The 17,855-nt window shown below is 41.2% G+C and overlaps 1 pseudogene; it reads right to left on the bottom strand.

The window, feature by feature from the left end:
- Positions 1–886: 886 nt before the first annotated feature.
- Positions 887–17,455, bottom strand: LOC137217520 (SUZ RNA-binding domain-containing pseudogene; annotated as a pseudogene).
- Between the last annotated feature and the right edge of the window lie 400 nt (positions 17,456–17,855).

Genomic DNA, 17,855 nt, shown 5'->3' with positions numbered 1-17,855 from the left:
CAGGGATCCAACCTGCACCCCCTGCAGTGGAAGTGCGGAGCCTTAACCACTGGACCACCAGGGAAGTTCCTCATAGCCCTTACTCCTAAAGCCCCAAAGTGCAGCCTCACTCCTTGCCCACTTCTAGAAGTAGTAAGCCTCCTGAGAGGTTTTGGAAGGGGAAGTCTGTTCACTTGCCCTATCTTCCAAAATACACTAGAGTTGAGGGGTTGGCACCCTCCCCAGGCTCTCTGAGCCTATAGAGCTAGCCCAGTCTTCAGGTAGTACCCAGATGCTCTGGGACTTAGCTGGGGGGAGGGAGGTATAGGCATGGGGTGCTCATCTGTCCTGGGGGCTACAGAGCCCTGCCCCTTTTCTGGGCTGCAGTAGGAATACAGAAGCTAAGCTCACCAAAATCCTATTGGTTAATGTTTCTAGTGAATTGCCCAGAAACATTTTTAAGTAGACTACCAAACTACTCTTTCTCAATTAAAAATTCATTAAACTGCTAAAACCCCTCCCATGCACTTCTACTTTTGCAAATCAAATATTGTATAAACAAACAAAAATAGGAAGCAAAGAAACAAAAAGGATATTTTCAGATGGAACTTGCTTTTAAGTGATGAAAACATGCACTTGAGCATGGGTAGATGGGAGTTCTCATTTGTGTTTTAAAATCCCAAATTAATGAGCATGATAAACTGTTATTGCTGGCACTGGCTTTACCCCAAGTGGCCAAGTGGCACTGTCTGACTCTCTGAGTCCTTGGTGGGTCCCCCCCAACCCTCCTCTAACCCCACCCTTTCCCTTTCCATTGACTTGGGACAGCCCTTCTAGACATGCCAATCACAGTGGGGGGAGGAAGGTCACAGTACATGGGGTTCAAGGTCACAGTGGGCGGAGCAAAGGGAATCACATTGCAAGTAAGTCAGGTTGTTCCCTCTGCTCAAGTCCAGCTGTCTGCCACAGCAGTGCGACCCACAGCGGACGACCCAAGAAGTGGTGACGGAGGCAGTGGCGGTGGCATCCTTTCCTGCCCACATTTATCTGTGCTGTTTGAAGCCTTGTAACCCATCAGGACCCAACAGCTGTCTGATCACATTGTTGGGCTGCCTGCTGTCTTCAGGTTGGGAGATCCTGGCTGGCCTGTCGAGGATGGGTTTCTCTTGCTCCTCCTCTGGGCTGGTGCTGCCCATGATCCACTTCCAGGCCTCTGCGTACTCTGCCTCACGCTGCACTAGGGACTTGACGGGAAGGGCTGGCCTGCTGGTGGAGTTGGGGCTGCTGACCACACCAATGCTGGTGGGCTTCTTGAGGATGCGGATCTGTGGAGGGGTCCCATGGGAAGGCTATCGTCCTGAATCACAATGGGCACTTTGGAGGAGATTTGGATTTCCCCACTGTCTGCCGCCTCCCAGCTCTCAGGGACTTCCTCATCTTCCATCTTACTCACCGCTTTCAGAGACCCTCAGTTTAGAGTCTGCAGTTGGGATGGACTTCCATTTAGAGTAGATTTCAACATCTTTTCAGTTGAGAAACACCAATCCAGGGTTTGACCCCCCGGGGTTTGGCAGCAGTGTTAGTGATGTAAAGAGGATGATTCAAGGGCCCTTTTAATAGGGATCAAGATTAGTTTTCTGGTTGCCTTGAGAGAACTAAGTCTCCAATTTGTAGGTTATATAGTGGTTTGCATAGGAGAAATGAAGGAAAAGCAGCTTCCACCTGTTGAAGAGAAGTTTGGGAATAATGAATAAATTTCTTACCATATTTTAGAATGTCTGAATTGACCAGGTTAGAGTCTTCAAGAGCCCAGACAGAATAGAGAATTCTATGGGCTAGCCAGTAATTTTACATGGGGACAGCTGGTATAACCCATCAGGAAAGGACCAGAGGGCAATCAGGGATAAGGGTAAAACCCTTAGGCCATGGGAGATTGACTTCTTCCATCAGTTTAGCAAGCTTTCATTTTAATAGTCCATTAGCTCTATCATTCCAGATGAGTGGGGAATAATAGACAGTGTAATTTTTGTGATATAGGAAGAACTCATTGGATTTCTTGGATGACTTTACTGGTGAAATGGGCCCCTCAGTCACTTGAAAGAGCCAGTGGTATTCTCCATGTGTGGAACACCTGTCCTGATAAAAGTTTAGCAATCATAGTGGCAGCAGCCCTTTTACAAGGGAAAGTTTTAAGCCAGAGAGAAAACATACATATGATAGTAAGAACATGTTTTTTTTTCCTTTGAACTGATTTTTATAATTTAATATCTTTATTGGAGTATAACTACTTTACAATGTTGTGTTAGTTTCTGCTGTATAACAAAGTGAATCAGCTATATGTATACGTATGTATATATATATATGTGTGTGTATATATATATATATATGTGTGTGTATATATATATATATATATATATATATATATATATATATATATATATATATATATATCCTCGTATCCCCTCCTTCTTGTGTCTAGAACATGTTTATTTTACAACCATGAGATTTAGGAGCTGAAGAAAAGGTCCTAAATATCTATCTATTAATAAAACTCTAAAGGTGAGTGATGTAAATTTCCAATTGGAATTGGAATCCCCAGTTAGCCTAGAATATGCTGGATTTTGAAAAGTAAAATTATGACCAAGTTAATATTTTTTAAATAATTGAAATTATGATTCACAAAATTATATTGTTGCTACCTAACATAAGGTAAAGCAGCATGAGGACACAAATAGAAATATATCATGGACAGTGAGCGCAATGACAAATCTCTAGGAACTTTATATAATTTTTGAAATATTTATATGAATAAAATTTTACCCAAACAACTTTAATCTAGGGAAGTCTAAGTATTTTTTGACAACACTTCCCATGCAATTTATATAATCATTTATATAATATTAAATAAAACTAATTATTTTTAGCACCTTTTTTTACAAGATGAAAGAACAAATCCTTTGTGATTTTCCAGTGGCCCTCTGGGAAACCCCAAAGTCAATTTTGGGTATAAAAGATACCAATTGGGATTAGATTTGGGGAAGGCAAAATGTCAAAAGATGTCAGGATATTTGAACAATTTGGTAATGCCATCTGAAGGTTGGAAAATATCACATATTCATAACATACATACATACATAAACATACAGACATATACAAATGAAGATCTTATAGCTTTTATTCTAAAATTTTAGTTGAGTCATGCATAAACACAGGACTGCAAAACTCCCTGGTTTATATAACAGAGTTTTGGCCCTTGTCTTTGCCCCACTTTATATTATTAATCAGGATTATTCTGACTGATGGAACAAGTTGAGGTTATCTGTTCCATATGAGGGCTTAGAGTTTCCCACCATCTTCTTTGACTTGATATGTAATCTTATGGAGGTTGTGGAATAAATATGGGGAGGGGGACCAAAGAGATACCCAGCAGCCATCTGGGTGTCTCCAAAGACATCTGAGTGGATAAAATAGCCAGTCTATTTCCAGTTAGCTTTTTCAGCCTCAGGTGGTTGCCTCTGAGATTCCCGCAGTAGAGTCAGGAGGCCTAAAGCTCAAGCTGAGGGGCTGGAGTGGGAAGAGAAAAGTCGGGCAGGGATGTTGAAGAGGGACAGATCAAAGGACTTAAGGGAGCTGCAGGGAAGAGCAAAGGTAGTAAAAGGAGGAAGAAGGAGTGGAAGTGATGAGAAGGGGCAAGTCCTGGATAAGCCAGTTTGGGAAGGCCTCAAGTTTCCCAAAGAGGTCATTGAAGTTCCAAATTGCCTTTGGAAAATTTGGTAAATTTTTGCTATTTATGAAGATATTCAACTAAGTAAGTGCAGTAATGGTAAAGTATGTAGTAAGCAGGGAAGAAGAGGAGGGAAGACACCTGGCAGAATGAGTTACCCATGGGATTAACAAATAGTTAAACTGAGATTAGAGAGCTAAGGGAACCCTTCATGCAGTCTCCAGGGCAGAGAGCCAAGGGAACCCCTATGTGCAATTTCTGGGGTGAAGAGCCATGTGAACACCCACATGCTATCTTTAGGGACTGGGGAGCTAACGAAACATCCACACCAAATCCATGGGTTTGGGGAATTGAGGAAACTCCCATGCACAATCCCCAGTTTAGGGGAGCCAAAGAAAAACAGAAGAGGCCTTACAGAAGGGCAAAGAAACATCTCTTAGCCGTAAGAGAAGTAACTCCTTACTACCATGCTACAACAAATCAACGTCCAGAGCACTGGACTAAATTAGGAGGTGTGACTCACCATTGTAGATTCCTATTTTTTCAGCAGAAAAGGACACAAAGGGTCCAAGAAACCATCATGAATACCTGGGTGAATACAGCAGGATCTGACAGTTAATACAACTCTATTACCTATTGGTCAAAGTAGCTCACTAGTTCTGTACCCATGTAACACTACCCGTATGAATGGGAATAGACTAGGGAGGGTGTATTACTAGACTGGTACTGCTGTTGGCAATCTGGACTGGCACAGCAGCTGACCTTAATATCCCTTCCAGCAGTGGAAACGCTTGGGTTAAAATCAGTGACTAGTGGAGAAAAAGGAGAAATAGTAGCTGAGGGAAAAGGAATGAATAAATGGTTTATGCAATGAGGGAAATACAATATTACACTGGTGTCTCGAGAGAAGCTCAGAGCAAGAGAATGATATGGTCTCTTAGCACAATTATACCAGATGCTTGAAAAGGTGAAGCCATATGTTGGCCGAGACTGCCCCTGCTTTTGGAACCTGACAAGTTTGAATGGAAGCCTGCCACCTGAGTGGCATCACTCTGGGTTACATTTGGTCGTACCATATAACGATGAATTGGACCAATTGTTGATGACTAAATGGAACTCTACATGCCAGTATCTTTTACTTCTTGTTTTTTCAAGATACGTCTACTATAAAGTATACCATTTGAGAAGGAATTTCTGGGAACTACTCACTACCAGGCCATCAGACTGTGTGGTCTACGGTTCTCAACAGACTGATTTATATGTCATTATAAACCTTGATGATAGAATGCTTAAGAAAGTCCCTGGTTGTAATGGACAAAAAATAACAGCAGCATGCCTGATGTGGCACAGTGTGTTATACACAAGTATATATTGCCCTTGTTTTTGTGGATAAAAAGCTATTAAACAGAATAGGAAAAAAAAACAATGAGTACAACAAAAAAAAATTATTGTCTCACGGTTCTGGAGGCTAGAAGTCTGAAATCAAGGTGTCAATATTTTGTAATAACCTATAAGGGAAAACAGGAATATATACGTATATATTCGTGTTTTATACATATATATATATATATATATTCTTGATACTCGTATATATATATATGAATCACTTTGCTGTACACCTGAAACAACACAACATTGTAAATCAACTATACTTCAATTTTTAAAAATCTGCTTAGTCACTTAGGATTCTCTTGCTCTCTACTTATATGTTCCATTCCTCTGTTATGGGTTGAATTGTTTCCCCTCAAAATTCAGATGTTGAAGTCCTAACCCCAGTACCCCAGAATGTGATATTATTTGGAGACAGGGACTTTACAGAAGTAATCAAGTTAAGATAAGGTCACTGGGTCACTAGATTGAGCTCTAATCCAATACGACTAGTGTCCTTACAAAAAGGGGAAATTTAAACACAGAAGCATTCACAGAGGGAAGATCATGTGAAGGACACAGGGAGATGATAGCCATTTACAAGCCAAGGAAAGAGGCCTGGACAGATCCTTCCCTAACAGTCCCTCAGAGGGAACCAACCTTGTCAACACCTTGATTTTGGATTCTAGCCTCCAGAAATGTTTTGCTTAAGCCACCTGGTACTTTCTTATGGCAGCCCTAGCAAACACCTTCTTTTGTTACCACTGGACCACCAGCGAAGTCCCATAATATCTGAAGTTTTATGGGTTAGATTCTGTTTGTTATTTCTTATGGATCTTGCTAATAGTGTCTTGTTTGCTTATGTGTTTTATAACTTTTTTCCACTGTTGGCTCTTATATTTTGGAATTTTATCTGTGGGTTGAAAGGTAGCTGGCTTACACCAGAGTGGATTTATATTCACTTCTTTCAGGCACCTGGGGTCACAACAATCTGGGACCACTTAATGTGAATCCTTGAAGTACTTTTGAAATACACTGGAGATATGATTTCAGGTATGCCTCTGCCTCAGGGCCTTTACACTTCCTGTTCCCTCTGCCTGACATGCTGTCCTTCACATACGCCCTCAATTTCTTCACATCTCTGCTCAAATGGCACCCTGTCATTGAGGCCTTCCCTGTCCACCCCATACCCTACAGGCCACTCCTTGTTTCCTTATTTTGCTTTACTTTCTTTTTTTAAAAAATTTTATTGAAATATAGTTGATTTACAATGTAAAAATATATTAGAATATATTCTTCTTTTTTACATTCTCTTCCATTATAGGTTACTACAAGATATTGAGTATAGTTCCCTGTGCTATACAGTAGGTCCTTGTTGGGTTTTTTTTTTAATTATTTTTTTATTTTTTGGCTGCGCTGGGTCTTCGCTGCTGAGCGCGGGCTTTCTCTAGTTGCAGTGAGCAGGGGCTACTCTTCATTGTGGTGCGTGGGATTCTCATTGTGGTGGCTTCTCTTGTTGCGGAGCACAGGCTCTAGGCACACACGCTTCAGTAGCTGTGGCACATGGGCTTCAATAGTTGTGGCTTACAGGCTCTAGAGTGCAGGCTCAGTAGTTGTAGCGCTCGGGCTTAGTTGCTCCGCGGCATGTAGAATCTTCCCGGACCAGGGATAGAACCCGTGTCCTCTGCATTGGCAGGTGGATTCTTAACCACTGCACCACCAGGGAAGTCCCGGTTATCTATTTTATATATAGTAATGTGTGTATATCTTGCTTTACTTTTATCCACAGCACTTAAGCATTTATCAAGAGAGAAGATATCTATATGACTATAGTTATATATATATATATATATATATATATATGTACAGGATTATATTTAACATTTTATATATTTATACATATATCATATTCTATCTATCTATCCATCATCTATCTATCTCCTATCCTCCACTGATAAGTGCTTAAGTGCTGTGGATGAAAGTAAAGCAACAAAGCAGACAAAAAAGTCCCTGCCTTCATGGAGAGATGGATAACTAACACATAGGATGGACAAAAGAGTTAATGCCCTCAATAGACAGAGGGAGCTTCTACAAAGCAAGAAGAAAAAGACCAACAACTTAACTTTTAAAAGAATAATCAGGAATCCAAATCGGAAAAGAAAAAGTAAAACTGTCACTGTCTGCAGATGACAAGATATTACACATAGAGAATTCTAAAGATGCTACCAGAAAACTCCTAGAGCTAATCAATGAATTTGGTAAAGTAGCGGGATACAAAATTAATGCACAGAAATTTCTTGCATTCCTATACACTAACAATGAAGAATCTGAAAGAGAAATTAAGGATACACTCCCATTTACCACTGCAACAAAAAGAATAAAGTACCTAGGAATAAACCTACCTGAAGAGACAAAAGACCTGTATGCATAAAACTACAAGACACTGATGAAAGAAATTAAAGATGATACACAGAGGACTTCCCTGGTGGCACAGTGGTTAAGAATCCGCCTGCCAATGCAGATCCTACGTGCCGCGGAACAACTAAGCCCGTGCACCACAACTACTGAGCCTGTGCTCTAGAGCCCACGAGCCACGACTACTGAGCCTGCATGCCACAACTACTGAAGCCTGCGTACCTAGAGCCCATGCTCCGCAACAAGAGAAGCCACCGCAATGAGAAGTCCGTGCACTGTGACGAAGAGTAGCCCCCACTCATCGCAACTAGAGAAAGCCCACGTGAAATAACAAAAACCCAACACAGCCAAAAATTAAACAATAAAAAAAAGGTGACACAAACAGATGGAGAGATATACCATGTTCTTGGATTGCAAGAATCAACATTGTGAAAATGACTAAACTACCCAAAGCAATCTACAGATTCAATGCAATCCCTATCAAATTACCACTGGCATTTTTCACAGAACTAGAGCAAAAAATTTCACAATTTGTATGGAAATACAAAAGACCCCAAATAGCCAAAGCAATCTTGAGAAAGAAAAATGGAACTGGAGGAATCAGGCTCCCAGACTTCAGACTATACTACAAACTACAGTAATCAAGACAGTGTGGTACTGGCACAAAACAGAAATATAGATCAACGGAACAGGAGAGAAAGCCCAGAGATAAACCCACGCACCTATGGTCACCTTATCTTTGATAAAGGAGGCAAGAACATACAATGGAGAAAAGACAGCCCCTTCCATAAGTGGTGCTGGGAAAACTGGACAGCTGCATGGAAAAGAATGAAATTAGAACAATTCCTAACACCATATACAAAAATAAATTCAAAATGGATTAAAGACCTAAATGTAAGGCCAGAAACTATAAAACTCTTACAGGAAAACATAGGCAGAACACTCTATGACATAAGTCACAGCAAGGTCCTTTTTGACCTACCTCCTATAGAAATGGAAATAAAAACAAAAATAAGCAAATGGGACCTAATGGAACTTAAAAGTTTTGCACAGCAAAGGAAACCATAAACAAGACAACCCTCAGAATGGGAGAAAATATTTGCAAACAGATTAACTGACAAAGGATTAATCTCCAAAATATACAAGCACCTCATGCAGCTCAATATCAAAAAAACAAACAACCCAATCCAAAAATGGGCAGAAGACCTAAATAGACATTTCTGCGAAGAAGATATACAGATTGCCAACAAACATATGAAAGGATGCTCAACATCACTAATCATTAGAGAAATGCAAATCAAAACTACAATGAGGTATCACCTCACACTGGTCAGAATGGCCATCATCAAAAAATCTAGAAACAATAAATGCTGGAGAGGGTGTGGAGAAAAGGGGACCCTCTTGCACTGTTGGTGGGAATGTAAATTGATACAGCCACTATGGAGAACAGTATGGAGGTTCCTTAAAAAATTAAAAATAGAACTACCATAGGACCCAGCAATCCCACTACTGGGCATATACCCTGAGAAAACCATAATTCAAAAAGAGACATGTACCACAATGTTCATTGCAGCATTATTTACAATATCCAGGACATGGAAGCAACCTAAGTGTCCATCGACAGATGAATGGATAAAGAATATGTGGCACATATATACAATGGAATATTACTCAGCTATAAAAAGAAACCAAATTGAGCTATTTGTAGTGAGGTGGATGGACCTAGAGTCTGTCATAGAGAGTGAAGTAAGTCAGAAAGAGAAAAACAAATACCGTATGCTAACACATATATATGGAATCTAAAAAAAAAATGGTTCTGATGAACCTAGGAGCAGGACAGGAATAAAGACGCAGACATAGAGAATGGACTTGAGGACACGGGGAGGGGGAAGTGTAAGCTGGGACGAAGTGAGAGAGTAACATTGACATATATACACTACCAAATGTAAAACAGACAGCTAGTCGGAAGCAACTGCATAGCACAGGGAGATCAGCTCGGTGCTTTGTGACCACCTAGAGGGGTGGGATAGGGAGGGTGGGAGGGAGACGCAAGAGGGAGGGGATGCGGGGATATATGTACACATGCAGCTGATTCACTTTGCTATACAGCAGAAACTAACACAACATTGTAAAGCAATTATACTCCAATAAAGATGTTTAAAAAAATAATCATCATCAAAGGACATGACCATCAATTCACAGAGAAGGAAATGCAAAGGGATTCTAAACATGTAAAATGATGTTCAACTTCATTCACATGAAGAGAAATGCAAATTAAAACAAGACACCACATTTCCTTTATATATTATTGAAGATTTGAGTTTGATACGTCACTGAGTTGGTGAAGATGTCAAGCACACTCAAATTGTGGGTATATGCCGGTATAATATATTTTAAGAGCAATTAATTTGGCAATATTCATCAAAATTTTACATGTACATATCCTCTGACTAGCAATTCCATTTCTAGAAATTATTCTACATAAATACTCATATATGTGAACAAAACAGCACATATGAAGATACTGTACTATAGTACTGTTTATAATAGCAAAAGTATGTAAACAGCCTCATGGGGGATTGGATGAATCAATTATGCTTCAATCCCCACAAGGAAATACCATATGGAACCATAAAAAGCAACATGTAAGCTCTACGTACAATGATATGCAACAATCTCTAAGAGATATTGTTAAGTGATAAAAGCATTCATCCACTCAGCAATCAGTTACTGAGCACCTGCTGAATACCAGGCACTGTTCTAAGGACTGGGGATACAGCAGGAAAGAAACCTGGCCAAAATACCTTCCCTCGAAGATCTTATATTCTAGTGAGGACAGGCAACAAGGTTGAGAGATAAGTCACCACCTATCCAAAAGAAAAATTTTAATGTGTACTTCAAAATTCATATTACTCATATACAAAAAGCTGCTAGAAAGCAAAAGACAAAGAAGGAAAGGGGAGATTTACAGAGAAACACAAAATGGCAAATAAATATGTGAAAAGATGCTGATGCTTGTTTAACCATTAAAGAAAAGCAAATGAAAATAAAATATAATGCTCAACCATAAAAACAGCAAGAATGAAAAACATTGATGCTATCTGGTAGTGGGGAAAATATTGGGAAATGGTCCTGCTTGTAAGTGATTTGTAGCCACATGTAGTAGCTGATTATACAATATCAAAATAGAATTTGAGAAATAATCTTTAAATTTTAAACATGCTTGCTCTCTGACCTAGCACACTCATGTCTAAGAATTTGGCCCATATATGGGATTCCCTGGTGGCGCAGTGCTTGAGAATCCGCCTGCCAATTACGGGGCATGGGTTCGAGCCCTGGTCCAGGAAGATCCCACATGCTGTGGAGAAACTAAGCCTGTGCTCCACAACTACTGAGCCTGCTCTCTAGAGCCCACAAGCCACAACTACTGAAGCTCGCGCACCTAGAGCCCGTGCTCCACAACAAGAGAAGCCACCGCAATGAGAAGCCCACGAGCAGCAATGAAGACCCAAAGCAGGCAAAAATAAAATAATTTTTTAAAAAAGAATTTGGCCTATATAAATACTTGACAAATATACAGATATATATATATATTTTTTTATATATATATATTTTTTGCGGTACGCAGGCCTCTCACTGCTGTGGCCTCTCCCAATGCGGAGCACAGGCTCCGGACGTGCAGGCTGAGCGGCCATGGCTCATGGGCCCAGCCGCTCCGCCGCATGTGGGATCCTCCCCAACTGGGGCACGAACCCGTGTCCCCTGCATCGGCAGGCCGACTCTCAACCACTGCGCCACCAGGGAAGCCCCAGATATATATTTTTAATAAATTTATTCATTTATTTATTTATGGCTGCGTTGGGTCTTCGTTGCTGTGAGCGAGCTTTCTCTGGTTGCGGTGAGCAGGGGCTACTCTTCGTTGCGGTGCGCAGGCTTCTCATTGCGGTGGCTTCTCTTGCTGCAGAGCACGGGCTCTAGGTATGCGGGCTTCAGTAGTTGTGGCTCGCAGGCTCTAGAGCACAGGCTCAGTAGTTGTGGCGCATGGGCTTAGTTGCTCTGCAGCATGTGGGGTCTTCCTGGACCAGGGCTCAAACCCGTGTCCCCTGCATTGGCAGGCTGATTCTTAACCACTGTGTAACCAGGGAAGTCCCACAAAGATATATTTATAAGGCTGTTCCCTTATTTATGACTTCACTGCTTTAGATTTCTGGCTAGAACATGTACTAGCTGTGCCTCAGTTTCTTCATCTGAAAAATGGGGATAATAATAGTACCTAGCACAAAGTGTTTCTGGGTAAATTAGATGAGTTAATTCCATTAGAATTTATTATAATGGTGCCTGGCACACAGTAAGCATTCAATAAACAGTGGCTGTGAATATTTTTATTATTATACTCACTATTATATATCAAAGAAAAAACTAGAAACAATAAAAAGGTCCATTAACAAGGGCCTCGTATCTTACAAACAATAAAAGGCTAATAAAAAGATACTATGACCAATTTTATGACAAGAAATTTGACAGTGCAGATCCGGGGACAGTAAAGTATGGCCCACAGGCCAAATCTGGCCCACAAGCTAAGGATGGTTTTCACACTTTTAATGGTCGGGGAAAAAAATGTGAAAAAGAAGAAAATTTTGCAGTATGTGAAAATTATATGAAATTCAACTTTCAAGTGTCCATAAATAAAATATTATTGGATAACAGCCATCCTCATTGATTTACATATTATCTACAGCTGCTTTCAACCTACAATAGCAGATTTGAGTAATTGCAACAGAGACCATATGGCCCACAAAGCCAAAAATATTTCTATCTGGTCATCTACAGAAAAAGTTTACTGACCCCTAACTTAGACAAACTGGACAAATTACTTGAAAATCACTACTTACCAAGTCTGACATAAAAAGAAATGGATAACCTGAATGGTATTATATCTTTTAAACACATCGAATTCATAATTTTAAACCTACCCACGAAGAAAATTCCACACCCTAATAACTTATTCTTCCAAACATTTAAGAGGGAAATAATACCAATTTTCCCAAACTCTTCCAGATAACACTTCCCAAATTGTTATATGAGGCCAGCATAACTGTGATGCCAGAACATGACAAGAACAATACAAGAAAGGAAAATTACAGGCCAATATGTCTCATAAGCATAGTAGTAAAAATCCTAAACAAAATATTAATAAGGGACTGGCTAGGTGATGATGATGGTGATAATGGTGGTGATGATGATGGTGATAATGGTGATGATGATGATGATGATAAGGGTGTGTGGAGATAAATGATAGATAAAGCAGGATTGACCACCAGTAGATAATATTTGCAGCTGACTGATAAGTACAAAGGGCTTCACTAAAATCTATTTTTGTAGACGTTCCAAATTGAAATTTCTGTAATAAAATGTACTAAAACTACATGTATTGGATATATTTTATCAATAGGTAAAAAAGAAAGTTGCAGAACAGAAGATACAGTGTGTGTATTTTTTGTGTATGGTAAAGGAAAATACATGAAAATAATAAGATCACTCACACATATTTATAATGCACACCTACATACCTGGATGAGGTTAAATGTATAAAGAGTCTGGAAGGATCATCCCCAAATTACATAATACTAGTTATGCCAGGGAAGAAGGCAGAAGTTAGATTACAGAGATATTTCCACTTCCTAATTGTTTTACTTTGCTATGTTGTTTACATTCTTTGCCCCACATTGCATTGCCCTTCAAGGAGAAAAAAATAATAAAGACTAAAAATGGAAGAGCAAAGGAGATGGCCTTGAGTTAGAGCATGACCCCACAAACTGAGATGACAGCAAAGGAGCCATGGAAAACCAGGAAACCACTCACACTCCAAGGCTCTGCCAGAAATTTTTAACTAATAACAGCCTCTTTGGAACAACTACTGATGATACCACACAGAGCTGAAAACCACTGGCCCTTAGGAAAACTCAACAATAAAATTTCTTAGGCTAAAGGCCCAGAAATTTTGACTTGCTGAGGAGCTGGAGTGATGAACTGATTTCTCTTGATGGAGAGCACAAATCATCTAACTGATCATGTTTGCCCTTTTCACTGTGGCTGCCATGAAGCTCACAGATAAAATGTTCAGCTCAGTTTATCTGAACTGAGGCCAGATGATCTGTCTCTTCACAGAAACTTTACCTGCTTCTTGATCTTCTATTCCCTCTACATTTCTCTAATTCTTATTTTCAACTAATTGCCCTTTCCCATTTTGCTGTGGGAAAACCAAGTGGGAAACAAACAACCTATCTGAGACTCAATCATTTTCTTTTCCTCTTTGGAAAGCTACTTGGGGTGGGGTGGGAAGAGTGTTCAGAGAGTCTGAAGACTACTACAGAAGAGTCTTCAGAGACCAAGTTGGGTTAGCCACTCTGCAATGGCTGGATATGAAATGTGTTGTTTGTTCATTCATTGATAACTTGTGTTTCTCATCTGACCAGCAATTCCATTTCTATAACTTTGTCCTATGGTAAGAATCATGGATGTGCGCAGAGATTTAACTGCAGGAACCTTCATCACAGCTTTGTCTTTAAAATCGTAATATTGAAAATAACCTACATGCCCAATCACTGAGAAATGAGAGAATAAGTTATGGAACCTCCAAAGGATGGAAAGGCAGGCAACCATTAAAAGTAACACTATAGACGATTAAGAGACTAAAGAGACACAGAAACCAAATTTGAAGTATGAACCTTGTCTGGAATCTTAATTTGAACAGACAAAAAATCTTTGAGATAATCATTAAAGTTTGAGCCCTGACTAGATATTTGATATTAAGGAATTTAACCACTAATGATCTGAAGATATTATTGTTAATTATTTTACCTTGAATAATGGTATGGACCTTTTGTGTGTGTGTGTGTGTGTGTGTGTGTGTGTGTGTGTGTGTGTGTGGTTCGTGGGCCTCTCACTGTTGTGGCCTCTCCCGTTGTGGAGCACAGGCTTGGGACGCGCAGGCTCAGCGGCCATGGCTCACGGGCCCAGCCACTCCACGGCATGTGGGATCTTCCCGGACCGGGGCACGAACCCGTGTCCCCTGCATTGGCAGGCGGACTCTCAACCACTGCGCCACCAGGGAAGCCCATGCTATGGACCTTTAAGTCCTTATCGTTTACAGATACATAATGGAGTATTTATGGATAAAACAATATGTCTGGGACTTGCTTCAAATAATAACAGACATGTAAAAATTTATTGAGCTGTACACTTAATATCTGTGCATTTTATGTTATACCTCAATTAAAAACAAAGAAAAAAACAATCTGGGAGGAAGAAATGAATGCGTAGTCTAGGTTAGGGGTTGGCAAACTTTTTCTGTAAAGAGCCAGATAGCAAATATTTTAGAATTGTGAAGCCTATGGTTCCTGCAGCAACTACTCAGCTTTGCCATTGCAGGGTGAGAGCAGCTACAGACAATACACAAAACAATTATGCTCCTTGACTGTGTTACAATAATATTTCATTTATGGGCACTATGATTTGAATTTTGTATCATATTCACATTTCACAAAATATTCTTCTTTTTTTTTCCAACCATTAAAAAAATGTGAAAACCATTCTTAAGCTTATGGCTGTATAAAAGCATGCCAGATTTGGCCCACTGCCTGCAGTTTTCCATCTCCTGGTCTAGATGAAATAAGACTGGCCAAGAGTTGATGATTGATGAGACTGGGTGATGTGCAAAATGGGGTTTCATTATACAGTTCTCAAAGTTTGAAAACTTCCACAGAAATAAACTAAGTTTGGAAATAAACTACTATAGAAATAAAGTTAATGGCATGGAAGGATAGCTGTGAAGTGAAGAAGAGGCAGGCCACAAGATCATGCTCCCAACTGTTTAATAACAAACAAACATCTGTCCCCCAAGATATTACAATAGTTTGCGGCCCTCCAAGGCTCAACTCTACCTGACACAATCTTATTCCTTGGTATTTAATTTCTTTAATGGGATTTTCTTGGGTATCACAGGAGCAGCTCTGACATAGAGTTCACGGAAGATCCATTAAATATATACATGATCGGTGCTACAAGTCCATGGGGAGTGGATAATAATCAGGTATTAACTCACTTAATTATCATCCCAAGCCTCAAGGATAGGCCCTGATATCATCCTCATTTCCTAGAGAGGATACTGAGGCCTAGACAGGAAAAGTGACTTGTCTGAGATCACACAACCAGTGATTAGAAGGTGAGGTGGTGAGAAAATGAAAAGCAGAGAACTCCTCCCTAGCTGTTGTGGCACCACGGTTTTCAGAGATGCAACCCTCAGTCTGCTTCTGGATGCCCTAAAAAATTAATTCTCCTTCTAAACTACAGAAAACATTGTTTGGTTTTTAACTCAAGAATAACAAAATGTTAGGGCTTCCCTGGTGGCGCAGTGGTTGAGAGTCCACCTGCCGATGCAGGGGACACGGCTTCGTGCCCCCGTCTGGGAAGATCCCACATGCCGCAGAGCAGCTAGGCCCGTGAGCCATGGCTGCTGAGCCTGCGCGTCCAGAGCCTGTGCTCCGCAACGGGAGAGGCCACAACAGTGAGAGGCCCGTGTACCGCCAAAAAAAAAAAGGATAACAAAATGTTACATTTACATTGTGCTTTACAGTTTAACTTAAAATCTTAATATTCAAAGCCACAATAAGGAAAAGAGAAACCAAAAATTAAGGAGATAGTTGTAAAACACGTCACCAAGACAATGCAATATAAAAATGAGCAAAAGATCTGAACAGGCACCTCACAAAACAGGATCTCCAAGTGATCAATACATATATGAAAAGGTAGTCATCAGGGAATATAAATCAAAACCTCAATGTCTGAATCCTCCATTGGAATGTTGAAACCAAAAAGGCTGGGATTTTTGTTTTCATGGATGTATTGTTGATCTCAAAGAGCCACCCATCATGGACCCCAAAGAATCCCAACATGACCCTTCACATTTCCATTCCTGTCTCCATGGACCCTTGTCACTCATCCTATAGACCTCCTATTGTTCACGTCACAAATCCCCCATCACTCACCCAACAGACCCTCCATCACTCACCCCAGACCCCCTTCACTCACTCTATAGACCCCCTTTACTCATCCCCTTGAAATCCCATCATTCACCCTACAGGCAGCATTGCTCACCTCACAGATCCCCCATCACTCACCCCCATAAACTCCCCATCACATACCCCACACACCTGATCCTCCAGACTCCCCTATCACTGTAGTTCACATCATTCAGTCCAAAGGACCCCTCATTAGAGCTTCCACATGTCCCCATCACTGACCAGACAGACTCCCATCACTCAGCCAGGCCCCTCACCCTGGCTCTGCTCTCAGGACCCAAAAGCTCCCCAGGCTTGGAGGAGCTTGGCTCCCCGCTTGCACAAATGGGCTCAACATCCCTCGAAAATCCCTTCCCCTTCCAGCTCTCCTCGGTGGGTCTGGATGGCGCATTAGCTTATCTTTCGCCAGATCAGAACCAGCCGCCAAACCCAGCTCTGCCAGTAGCAAAAATGGCGTCATTCGCTCTGCGCCAGCAACTCTGTTGCCGGCCGGGAAATGGCTAGTGCCTCCCACGGCTTCTGGGGGCTGCCATTCCAGCCAGAAGATATATGCGTTTTGGAGCTCGGGGAGTCCCCGTGATATTTCCGAGGCAGGGTGCTCGAAAGCAGTGTGAAGCTCGGAAGCGCCGCGACTGTCCCAGGGGGGAGATTCCAGGCCCTGAGCGGAGGCACCGCGTGAGCAAAGGCGTGGCGATGCGACTGGCTGGGGTGTTCGGTGGGAACCGGGGGGCGAGGCGGGGAGTGGAAGCACCACCTGAAAGACTGTTCTGTGGAAGCCTCATTTCTAAAACGTCTGGAGAAAGTGAAGAGTACCTTGACATGTTTGTATTCACTTGGGGGCTCAGACCTCACTCCCAACGCACTCCTCCGAGCCTAGCGTCACCGCCCTCCTGCCCTCCTATTGCTCCTTCCTCAGGTCAGGGCCCGCCCCCTCTTGTCACTCACAGCCTGGACTTTCTACCCGCGTCAGTTAAAGTCGGCAGAAGCGACCTTTTGCAGCCCATATCAAAACTCAAAGAGTTGAGTCAGAGGTTCAAGGTAAAACCTAAGGGGCACTGATTTTAGAAAACTTAACAAAGGGCTAGATTGAAGTCAGCCCAGAACGGGAATAAATAGTTAACAAAGGCGTAGGTTCTATATCTACAAAATAGAGGATCTCTGATGGTGCAGTATTTAAGAATGTCCTAGGATTCAAGATCTCTACCAAGTTGTATGGATGGAGAAAACTTAAAAATCTTGCTTTCAAGGTCAAATTAGGAGGGCTCTGATAGTGGAATGGTGGCCCAGTT

This window comes from Pseudorca crassidens, chromosome X (genome assembly GCF_039906515.1).
Source record: "Pseudorca crassidens isolate mPseCra1 chromosome X, mPseCra1.hap1, whole genome shotgun sequence".
NCBI lineage: Eukaryota > Metazoa > Chordata > Mammalia > Artiodactyla > Delphinidae > Pseudorca > Pseudorca crassidens.
Note: the sequence above shows the minus strand (reverse complement) of the source record. Positions and strands in the feature narration are given on the sequence as shown.